The following is an 11,847-nucleotide window of genomic DNA, read 5'->3' as shown; positions in this document are numbered from 1 at the left end:
TTCAGATCTACTTACTCAACTTCTGTTGATGAGTGGGATCATCCCATAGTCATCTTTATCTTTCTGACTTAGCTCACTTAACATAATTCCTTCTAGCTCTGTCCAAGATGGGTCAGAGAAGGTGGGTTCATTGTTCTTCACTGATAGCTGCAAAGTATTCCATTGTGTATATATACCACAGCTTTCTCAGCCACACATCTGGTGTTGGGCACCTGGGTTGCTTCCAGGTTTTGGCTATTATGAATTGTGCTGCTATGAACATAGGAGTACATACCTCTTTTTGGTTGGGTGTTATGGAGTCCTTGGGGTATAATCCCAGGAGAGGAATTATTGGATCATATGGAAGATCCATGTCTAGCCTTCTGAGATTTTTTCAGACTGCTCTCCACAGAGACTGTACCAATTTACATTCCCACCAGCAATATAAAAGAATGTAAAAGGGTTCCTCTGTCCCCACAACCTCTCCAGCATTTGTTGCTGCTGTCCTTTTTGATGTATGCCATTCTTACAGGAGTGAGGTGGTATCTTAGTGTTGTCTTAATTTGCATTTCTCTGGCAATCAGTGACCTAGAGCAGTTTTTCATATGTTTGTTAGCCTTTTGGATCTCCTCTGTAGTAAATGTTTTGTTCATATCCTCTGCCCATTTTTTGATGGGGTCATTTGTTTTTTTGGTGCTAAGTTTGCTGAGCTCTTTATATATGTTGGTGATTAGTTTTTTGTCTGATGTATGGCATGTGAAGATCTTCTCCCATTCTGTGAGGGGTCTCTTTGTTTGTTTAATAGTTTCTTTGGATGTACAGAAGCTTTTCAATTTGATGTAGTCCCATTGGTTTGTTTCTCTTTTAGTCTTCCTTGCAATTGGGTTTGATTCATCAAAGATGTCCTTGAGGTGTAGGTGGGAAAGTTAGTGGGAGACTTTAATACCCCATTCTCACACTTAGACAGATCAAAAGCAGAGAACCAACAAAGATACAAGAGAACTGAATGAAGAGATTGACAGACTAGACCTCTTGGACATTTTTAGAGTCCTTCACCCCCCAAAACTGGAATATGCCTTCTTTTCAAATCCTCATAACACATACTCAAGGATAGACCACATGTTAGGCCACAAAGACAGCATCAATAAATTCAAGAGCATCGAAATCATCCCAAGTATCTTCTCAGAACACAGTGGAGTAAAACTAACATTTAACAACAAACAGAAAATTATTAAAAGTCACAGAATTTGGAAACTAAACAACATACTTCTTAAGAACCACTAGGTCAGAGATTCACTCAAGCAGGAAATTCAAATGTTCCTGGAAACAAATGAAAATGAAGACACAACCTATCAAAATATTTGGGACACAGCTGAAGCAGTACTGAGAGGGAAAATTATAGCCATACAATCACATATTAAACACCAAGAAGAAGCTCAAATGAATGACCTTACTGCACACCTCGAGGACTTAGAGGAAGAGGAACAAAGGAACCCTAAAGCAACCAGAAGGACAGAAATCACTAAAGTTAGAGCAGAAATAAACAACTTCGAAAATAAAAGAACCATACAAAAGATCAATGAAGCCAAATGTTGGTTCTTTGAAAGATTAAACAAAATTGACAAACCCCTAGCCAGACTCACCAAACAAAAAAGAGAGAAGACTCAAATTAATAGAATTGTAAACGATGGAGGAGATATGATAACTGACACCACAGAAATCCAGAGAATCATGCGAAACTTCTATGAAGAACTATACACCACCAAGCTAGAGAATCTGGGAGAAATGGAACAATTCCTAGAAGCATATGCCATTCCAAAACTGAACCAAGGAGAACTACAAAATCTAAATGCACCAATCACAGACAAAGAAATTGAAAACATTATTAAGAATCTCCCCAACAACAAAAGTCCTGGACCAGATGGCTTCACAAACGAATTCTACAAAACTTTCAGGAAACAGTACCCATACTTCTTAAGCTTTTCCATAAGGTTGAAGAAACAGGAATACTCCCTTAAAGCTTCTATTAAGCTCACATCACCCTGATACCAAAAGCTGATAGGGACAGAACAAAAAAGGAAAACTATAGACCAATATCTCTGATGAACATAGATGCCAAAATATTAAACAAGATCTTGGCCAACTGGATACAGCAGCATATCAAAAAGATTGTTCATCATGACCAAGTGGGATCATCCCAGGAATGCAAGGCTGGTTCAATATCCGTAAGTTAATCAGTGTCATTCACCACATTAATAAAAGCAAAGTCATAGATTTTTTTTTAAAGAATATGATCTATTCTCTGCCCTAATCCAACTTTCTTGCCCTTTTCTGTACTCTGACACCATCTTTTCAGACAGTATTTTTATCCAGCTATCAAACTCAAGCAAAAACAATGATATTCATAGGCCTCTAGGAATATGCCTAAAACAGACTTCCTAACTTCCTTCCACCTAAGATCCCCATTCTCATCTATTGTTTCTACTTTTTGGTTCCTGTTCACTAAACACTTTCTCCTGCTTTATATCTTGCCACTTTTCAGCCACCAAGTTTTAGATGCTATCATGATTCCATCCTAACTTATCTGGGAAGGTGACCTCACCAATGTGTCTTGGAAGCTCACATCTCCAGATCACTACCCCACTAGGGAAACATAATAATAAGACAGGGGTATAGATTGACCTGTCAATGCTCATGTCCAGCAGAGAAGCAATTACAGAAGCTATAACTCCTGCCTTCTGTACCCCTCAAAAAGTCTGATCCATACTCCCAGTGGGGGAGAAGTGATAGGGGAAAATGTTTAGAAGTCTCAGAACTCCAACTTCATCAGGACCCAGAGAGTGAAGAGGAAATAGAAAAGGACATTTGGATGTAGTAATACGTTTGTGTGTGATTTGAAATGGAGGAGAAGATGGACCTTAAAAAGGAGGGTGAGGGAATTATATACAAATACAGACAGATAGTTGTAAGAGTAATAGTTAACCCATGTCTTCAACATTTGGAGAACTATTGTGTCCTGCAATGTAGGGACTGGGGACTCAGAACTCTGGGTGGGAATGGTGTGGAGATTCATTGAATGTATACTAATGTTCTATTCAATTTTCTATCACTATGTAGTGCCTAAATTGTTCACTTAAAAATAAATTCATGAGATATAAATTTATCAGAATTTAAGTAAAACAACTTGATATAAATTTAGTAGAATACAATGAAGACTGTGAGGCAGTATAATGGGTATGTAGATGGAAAATAGATGATACCGTTTTTGCAGTGCTAAGGATTGATCACCATTTTTTATGGTAATCAGATATCAGAGACAAGTCTGTTTTCCATCTACACCATGCCTCGGCCTCGCGTGAGCTTAATGTGCAACTTGACAATACGAGAATCCGGCATGAAGCCCAGCCAGTCTATCTTGGCGTTACTCTCAATTGCACTCTGTCATTTCACAAACATCTCATAAAAACTGCAGCAAAGGTGGGCACGAGGAATAACATCATTGCAAGACTGGCCAGCTCCTCATGGGGTGCGAGCGCTTCCACACTACGATCATCATCTCTGGCAATATGCTATTCCACTGCAGATTATTGTGCCCCAGTATGGTTCCGTAGCCCTCATGTCCACTTGGTCGATTCCTAATTATATTCCTCCATGAGGATAATTTCTGGAACTATCCATTCCACCCCGGTTCCATGGCTGCCAGTTCTTAGCAACATCGGCCCGCCAGATATTCGTCGGGATGCGGCATCATCTAAGTTCATTTCCCACGTCTACGCTCGACCGGACCTGCCAATATACGCGGATATCTCGCCCACCCTGTCCAATGCTTGACGTCTAGTCATCCAACTTCTCAATTTCCTATAAAATACTCTCATTCCTAGGTCTCCTCCAACATTGTGCCCCAGGACCTGAATGGCCCTCAGAGTACTTTACTTTGGTGCAATACACCAGATCCAGTCCCAAGTTCTATTTTATATTTCCCCTTCCTGTTCTTGTTTCTTAAATTCTGCCCATATTCATCTCTCTTTTTCTGACTTATCTCATTTACCATGATTCTCTCTAACTCTATCCAAGATGAGGTGAAGATGAATTTATCATTCCTAATAGTAGTAGTCTATTCTATTCCTAGTAGTAGTGTTCCACAGCTTTCTTACCACTCATCTGCTATGAGACACCTATGTTGCTTCCAGGCTCTGGCTATTACAAATTGTGTTTCTCTGAATATAAACACGTGCAAAAGAATTTTATGAGTTATCATTTAAAAGAGGTACTTTCACAGCAAAAATAAAGAACTTAAATACAGCAAACTTGGTGATTTGTTTTTGTTGAAGGACACAATGGAGTTAATGAACAGATTGAAAGACAATGATAATGTATGAAAATGACAAGGTGTATGATAATAACAAGTGACATGAAGACAACACAATGAAGTCAAATACATAATGGATCTGAAGCATTTACAAAACAAAGTAAATAAGAAAGTTAAAAATAATCTGAATCCATACTGAAACTAATTATTAAGAAAAATGTGAGAATGAGATCACTTATCACACGGAAAAAAAAAATGAAAGGGCAATTAATGCCAACTGAGAACATGCAGTACAAATTACATTTCTTATAGCAGTTTCTAAAGGTGCATTTTATAAATAAGGAATACAATTTCTTAAAGATAATTTACAAAGTAAAAAGCAATAAAGAAAAATTAAACAGCATACATATAAATTTATTTCAATGATACACTGCATATAAAGTTACTAGGAAATTTTTCAGATTGTGAGTTTTAAGAAATGAACTATTGGGGAGATGTAAAACTGTACCCATGTCACAATGACATTTTCTCAATAAAATATTTTAAGGGGGTCAAATAACAAGAGGAAAGGGGGAAAATATGTTTCAAGGATATTGAAGTATTCACAACAGGAATTAATTGATATTTATGTTGATATTATTTATTTCTAAAACACCAGGTAATATTTTTCTTGTCTAGACTCTTTTTTTTTTTAATGAAAAGGTAACAATGAAAAAACCATAGGATAAGAGGGGTACAACTCCACACAATTCCCATCACCAGAACTCCATATCCCATCCCCTCTCTGATAGCTTTCCTATTCTTTTTTTTTAATTTTATTTATTTATTCCCTTTTGTTGCCCTTGTTGTTTTATTGTTGTAGTTATTATTGTTGTTGTAGTTGTTGGATAGGACAGAGAGAAATGGAGAGAGTTGGGGAAAATAGAGAGAAAGATAGACACCTGCAGACCTGTTTCACCGCTTGTGAAGCAACTCCCCTGCAGGTGGGAGTCAGGGCTTGAACCAGGATCCTTATGCTGGTCCTTGTGCTTTGCGCCACCTGCGCTTAACCTGCTGTGCTACAACCTGAATCCCTAGCTTTCCTATTCTTTAACCCTCTGGGAGTATGGACCCAAGGTCATTGTGGGATGCAGAAGGTGGAAGGTCTGGCTTCTGTAATTGCTTCCCCACTGAACGTAGGTATTGACAGGTCGATCCATACTCCCAGACTGCCTCTCTCTTTCCCTAGTGGGGTGGGGCTCTGGGGAAGTGGACTTTCTAGCTTCTTCCCACACTAAGACCCCCTAGTTTCGTCTGTTCTATTCCTACCTTTAGGTTCCTATTTATTAAATAATTTGTCCTGTTTATATCTTACTGCCTTTCAGCCACCAAGTTGCAGATGTTACCATGATGCCATCCTGACTTCTTGGAGCAGATGACCTCACCAATGTGTCCTAGAACCTCACCTATATAGAACCCTACCCCACTAGGGAATGATGGAAACAGGTTAGGGGTACGGATTGACCTACCAATGACCATGTTCAGCAGAAAAGCAATTACAGAAGCCAGACCTCTCACCTTCTGCACCCTATAAAGATCTTTGGTCCATACTCTCAGAGGGGTAGAGAATAGGGTAGCTTCCAATGGAGGGGATGGGATGTGGAACTCTAGTGGTGGGAACTGTGAGGTATTGTACCCATCATCTTACAATCTTGTTAATCAATATTAAATAACTAATAAAAATTAAATATCATGTTCAACAATTTGTTTGGCTTTGTATATTAACTCTTTTCAGCCACCAGGTTCCAGATGCCAGCATGACTCCGACCAGACTTCCCTGGACTGACGAACCCACCAGTGTGTCCTGGAGCCCTGCTTACCCAGAGACCCAACCGAAAGAGAGAGGTAGACTGGGAGTATGGATAGACTAGTCAACGCCCATGATCAGTGGGGAAGCAATTACAGAAGCCAGACCTTCTACCTTCTGCAACCCACAACGACCCTGGGTTCATACACCCAGAGAGATAGAGAATGGGAAAGCTATCAGGGGAAGGAGTGGGATATGGAGATCGTGTGGTTGGAATTGTGTGGAGTTGTGCCTCTCCTATCCTACGGTTTTGTTAATGTCTCCTTTCTTAAATAAGTAATAATAAAAAATTAAATAACAACCTTAAACAGGCAGTGAGATATGCTTTTCTTTCCTTATTTTTTGCAGATGTACTTTTAGATGATATTATCTCCTGGTCTTCAAGCAACAAATGAAAATACCATGTGGAACAGAGAATACTCTTTGGTGCTTTTTCATTTATAAATTCTGGGTTCACAAAATTCTTAATGGTTTCACTTTGATAACCATATAATAATAACTTGTAGGAACTGTTCAAATTTGCACAAAAACTCCAATGATGCAAGTATTTTCTTTCACCAGACACTAATTTTTATAGTAAATATTTGGCCCTGTAAAATTTTTACTAGCTCTGTTCCAACTTAATTCTAATTCATACTGCTAGGAACTTACAACTTAGTATATTCAATTTTATGACAAGTCTAAACTTGTTTTAGTTCTTTATTTTATATCAGATGTTACATTATTAGGTAAGAGGTCTTTAATATGAGAAATATGCAGGCTAAGCAACATAGTGTTAGCCTTCTATGATTCTCATATATCTAAAATAGGCTTAAAAAGTCAGATAATAAATATTTTAGAATTTATGGTAAGCTTGATAGTCTCTGTTACAAGTATTCAGTTGTGCAGATGCAGAGCTAAATCAACCTAGACGAAACATTAATAAATGATAATGAGGGGGCTGGGTTAAGCGCACATAGTAGGAAGTACGCGGAACTGCTCAGGGATCCCAGTTTGAGCCACTGGTTCACTACATTTGGGGGTTCTCTTCACTAGTGAAGAAGCAGGTCTGAAAGTGTTTATTTTTCTCCCTCTCTAGCTTCCCTTCCCCTCTCAATTTCTCTTTGCTTTATCCAATAAAATGGAAAGAATGACTGCCAGGAGTAGTGAATTTGTTGTGCTGGCGCCAAGCCCCAGCGATAACCCTGGAGGCAATAAAAGTAAAAATAAAATGATAAAGACTGTGTACCAATAATGCTTTCACAACTACAAAAATACCTGTTTGTAGACTACAATTTCTCTAGGGACCATATTTTGCTGAACCATGGTCTTCAAGACTCATATTGAAACAAATGAAAAGGCAAGAACTTGAGAATCTGTTCCACTTAGTTTCTAATCAATTTTAAATTAGAAAACTACTATGTATAAAATGCTTTATTAAATATTGCCTTAATCATTTACTACTTCCTAATTTCTATTGTACATACATTTTCCTTATGACACACTAAGTAACTCAGATATTACACTTATGCTTTTGAAATGGTCCCATTTCTAATTAAAGTCTAATTCCATATATCAGTAGACAAATTACTATGACTTAAGTTCTCACAATCTCCTGAGCATCAACTCATTATATGCTCCAAATATCCTCCCATATTTGTATGGAAACTTGGTAAATATGTGAGATCCCCTTTTGGTAAAATGTCAAGGGAAATAATGGTACATGAAATTCAAATTGATGAGGCCTCACAGTACTGAACTTTAGCTTGTCAAACAAACGGGAGGATTTATTCCCTCTGCTCAGTGCTAATAATATGGCACTTAAGAAGTGAAAAGTAGAACGAATAAATGAAACCAGTGTTTAAAGTGCCTGAAGAATTTCTTAACATTCACATCTGTGGACTTTACCTCTTTTAGGCAATGAAATCTAAGATTTATTTGGTTACTCTTAGAATAAAACAAATCACCATGCCATTCCTGAGACATTTGTAATTCTATCCACAGGCAGCTTTAGAACCTCTCCTTCATTAAGACTGCACTTTGTAGCTGCTGTTGTCAGTTAAAGTCACAGTTAACACTGCTGACAACCAGCTGTTCATTTCTTAGACCATAACCACAACCACTTGAAGTGCAACATTAGTTGGTTTAAACTCATACACTTTATTTGTGCCTCTCAAACAATAAAAATATTCATCTTAGCATAGTTCTAATTTGATTTTTGAGTAATATGACATACTTCTCTGAAAGAAAAATTACATTTCAAGTTACAAATTCCATTCTTAATTATGCATAAGAGTTAAAATACTATAGAATATCTCTTTGACTTTGATTAGATAGTTAAGAGGATTTGTTGCTTCTTCCTTGTGATATGACATTATTAAATATTTTAAAGTACTATCAGTCAACTACAGCTGTTGATTGTTCAGTTACACTGGGCTTAAATATTCAATATTTAAAGAGAATATCATCCATCTTTCTAAATAGAGATTTTAATTTTGAGTTTAGTTCCGATAGATATTTTTAATCTAAATTTTACTGGATATATGGAGAAATTTTAGTAGCCTTACATCCACTAGAGTTGTATGTACAGGTTTGTTGTTGTTTTACTAGAAAAGGAAGTCTGGGTGTTGGCTGGTCGATCTATACCCCCAGCCTGTTTCTAATGCCCATGTCTAGCAGAGAAGCAGTTATAGAAGCCAGACATCCTACCTTCTGCACCCTGTGAAGATCTTTGGTCCATACTCCCAGCAGGATAAAAAATAGGGAACCTTTCAGTGGAGGGGATGGGATACAGAATAGTGCTCTTATCCTAAAATGTAGTTAAAATTATTAAATCACTAATAAAACATACTGAAAGAAAAAAAATAACGTTGTCAATATGCTGTTATACCATAAAGTTTCCATGACTTTACTATGTAATTTATATTTAAGCCAAAAAGCCACTTGAGCCTGAAGAATTTCCTAGACGAGCATGCTTTTTAATTTTTCCTTTTAAACGGTCTGAAAATATCTGTAAACCTTGCTCAATAATTATCCAGGTCTCTATAAGAGACATTTCTTTTCAAAACTTTATGTGATTCATATGTGACTCTCTGGAATTTAAAAATTGACGTTTCTAAGGAAGTCAGGCAGTAGTGCAGCAGGTTAAGTGCACATGGCACAAAGCACAAGGACCGGTGTAAGCATCCTGGTTTGAAACCCCGACTTCCCACCTGCAGGGGAGCTGCTTCACAAGCGGTGAAGCAGGTCTGCAAGTGTCTATCTAGAAAGAGGGAGAACCCTCCATCTGTCTTACCCTCCTCTCTCCATTTCTCTCTGTCCTATCCAAAAACAATGACATCAATAACAACAACAATAATAACTACAACAATAAAACAACTAGGCCAACAAAAAGGAATAAATAATATATAAATAAAATAAAGATTAAAAATTGAGTGTTCTGATTACCAGAGAAATGCAAATAAAAACAATGATGAGATATCACTCTAAAAAGAAAAAAGTAAAGCAAGTCCATTGGTATAAGTAGAGTAAAAAGTGAAGAATATGGTGGCTAGAAGGTGGTGCAGTGGACAAAGCATTGGACTCTCAAGCACAAAGTCCCGACTTCAGCCCCTAGCATCTCATATGCCAAAGTGATGTTCTAGTTCCTTCTATCTTTCTCATAAAGAAGCTTTTTAAAAATGAGATGTTTGTCAAAATTAGTATTGGTAAAGAAACTATAACTGTAATTAGTACTATAGGATGACACTTGTTCCAGTGGTCTTCAAATAATGAGACACTTGGAGGTCAGGCGGTAGCACAGCTGGTTAAGCATACGTGGCACGAAGCCCAAGGACTGGCAAGGATCCTGGTTCTAGCCTCCGGCTCCTCACCTGCAGGGAAGTCGCTTCACAAGCGGTGAAGCAGGTCTACAATTGTCTATCTTTCTCTTCCCTTCTCTGTCTTCCCCTTCTCTCTCCATTTCTTTCTGTCCTATCCAACAATGACGGCATCAATAACAGCAAAAATAATAACTACAACAACAATAAAAAACAAGAGCAACAATAGGGAAAATAAATTTAACAAATAAAATAATAATAAAAAACTAGAGGGGACTGAGCAGTAGCACATCTGGTTAAGCAACCACACTATCATTCATTCGCAAGGTCCCATGTTCAGTCCCCCTTCCCACCTGTAGGGGGGATGCTTTAGTAGCTGTGAAACATATATGTAGGTGCCTATCTGTCTCTCTCCCTCTCTATCTCACCTTTCTCTCTCTATTTCTGTCTGTCTTATCCATTAAGATTGCGAAGGTAGAAATAAAGGAAAAAAAATGGCTGACAGGAGTGGAGCAATGGATTTATACTACCAGTACAGAGTCTCAGTGAGAAAACTGGTGGCAAAAGTAATGATAAATATATTTTTAAAATGTATATCCTAAAGAATTCTGTCTCTTGACTAACAGTTTTTAAAGGATTTAAATGTATAAAGACATTTTATGTTATGTACAGAAAGCTATTAAATACCATTTAAAATAAATGTCAGACAAGTAATTCTTTTTTGCTGAAATAAATACCACTAAAGGATAAATAATATATTGTAAACCAAAATTACTGTCCTTTTTTTTTTTTGCCTCCAGGGTTATTTCTGGGGCTTGGTGCCTGCACCACAAATCCATTGCTCCTGGAGGCATATATATCTTTTTCTCTTTTGTTGTCCTGATTTTTATCATTGTTGTAGTTATTGTTGTTATTGATGTTGTTGTTGTTGGATAGGACAGAAAGAAATGGAGAGAGGAAGGGAAGACAGAGAGGGAGATAGAAAGACACCTGCAGAACTACTTCACTGCCTGTGAAGCGAACCCCTTTGCAGGTGGGGAGCTGGGGGCTTGAGCCCAGATTCTGATGCCAGTCCTTGCACTTTGCACCATGTGCACTTAAGCTGTTGTGCTACCACCCAACCCCCTGTCTTTTTTTTTTTTTTTGAAGAAGGATCTTGATTTACAATAATTGATTAAGGGGCATTTCTGAGGCTCTTAGGAGTGCAGGGCCCACTACTTGTCCAGGGGACCATGGCTGGGTATATATTTGACTCCACAGCTGTCTGGGATAAGGTGCTTTTCAGCCACTATGTCTTCAGATTCATCTGCAGTAAACTTGGTGAAGCCCCCATTCTTGGAGATGTGGATCTTTTGGCATCCAGGGAACCTGAACTTGGCCCGGACTAGGACTTCGATCACATGCTCCTTGTTCTGCAGCTTATTGCGATTATACAGGATGACCTGGGAGATGTGGACCCTGGCCACAGTGCCCTAAGGCTTCCCAAAGGTACCCCCACATCCCTGTCTGGAGCCCAAGATTAGGTACAGAAGAGGGTCAGGCATAAAATGAATACAGAGAAGGAAGGGCTGTCTCCAGAATCCCTTAGGGCAGCCTGTACAAGAAACAGGCTGTATACACTACCCAGGAGGCTGCTGTTTACCACCATTGCAAACCTGGTGTCACGGGGAGGGCAGCACAGTCAGCTTAATTGGCTGCAGAAAATTATTGTCTTTCTTTCTTTTTTCCTTCTCTTTATGCTTTTAGCAGATATCATAAGACACCTGTAAGACCTTTTCAGAGTTGTGATGTAATGAAGCTTTCAAAGGCCTACCATGTACCAGCTTATTTTCCTTCCCTCTTCATACTTTCTCTCTCTCTCTCTCTCTCCCCTCTCCCTTCTCTTTTCCCTCCCCTTTCCTTCCTTCTTTCCTTCC

General features: G+C 38.3%; 1 non-coding gene across 1 annotated transcript; it reads right to left on the bottom strand.

Annotated features, from left to right (window-relative positions):
• Positions 1 to 11,497: 11,497 nt before the first annotated feature.
• Positions 11,498 to 11,631, bottom strand: LOC132537919 (small nucleolar RNA SNORA70). Its single transcript, XR_009549329.1, has one exon. It is a non-coding gene; the product is annotated as a small nucleolar RNA SNORA70 (small nucleolar RNA).
• Between the last annotated feature and the right edge of the window lie 216 nt (positions 11,632 to 11,847).

This window comes from Erinaceus europaeus, chromosome 3, assembly GCF_950295315.1.
Source record: "Erinaceus europaeus chromosome 3, mEriEur2.1, whole genome shotgun sequence".
NCBI lineage: Eukaryota > Metazoa > Chordata > Mammalia > Eulipotyphla > Erinaceidae > Erinaceus > Erinaceus europaeus.
The sequence above is the reverse complement of the archived record's forward strand: the minus strand, read 5'-3'. Positions and strand labels throughout refer to the sequence as shown.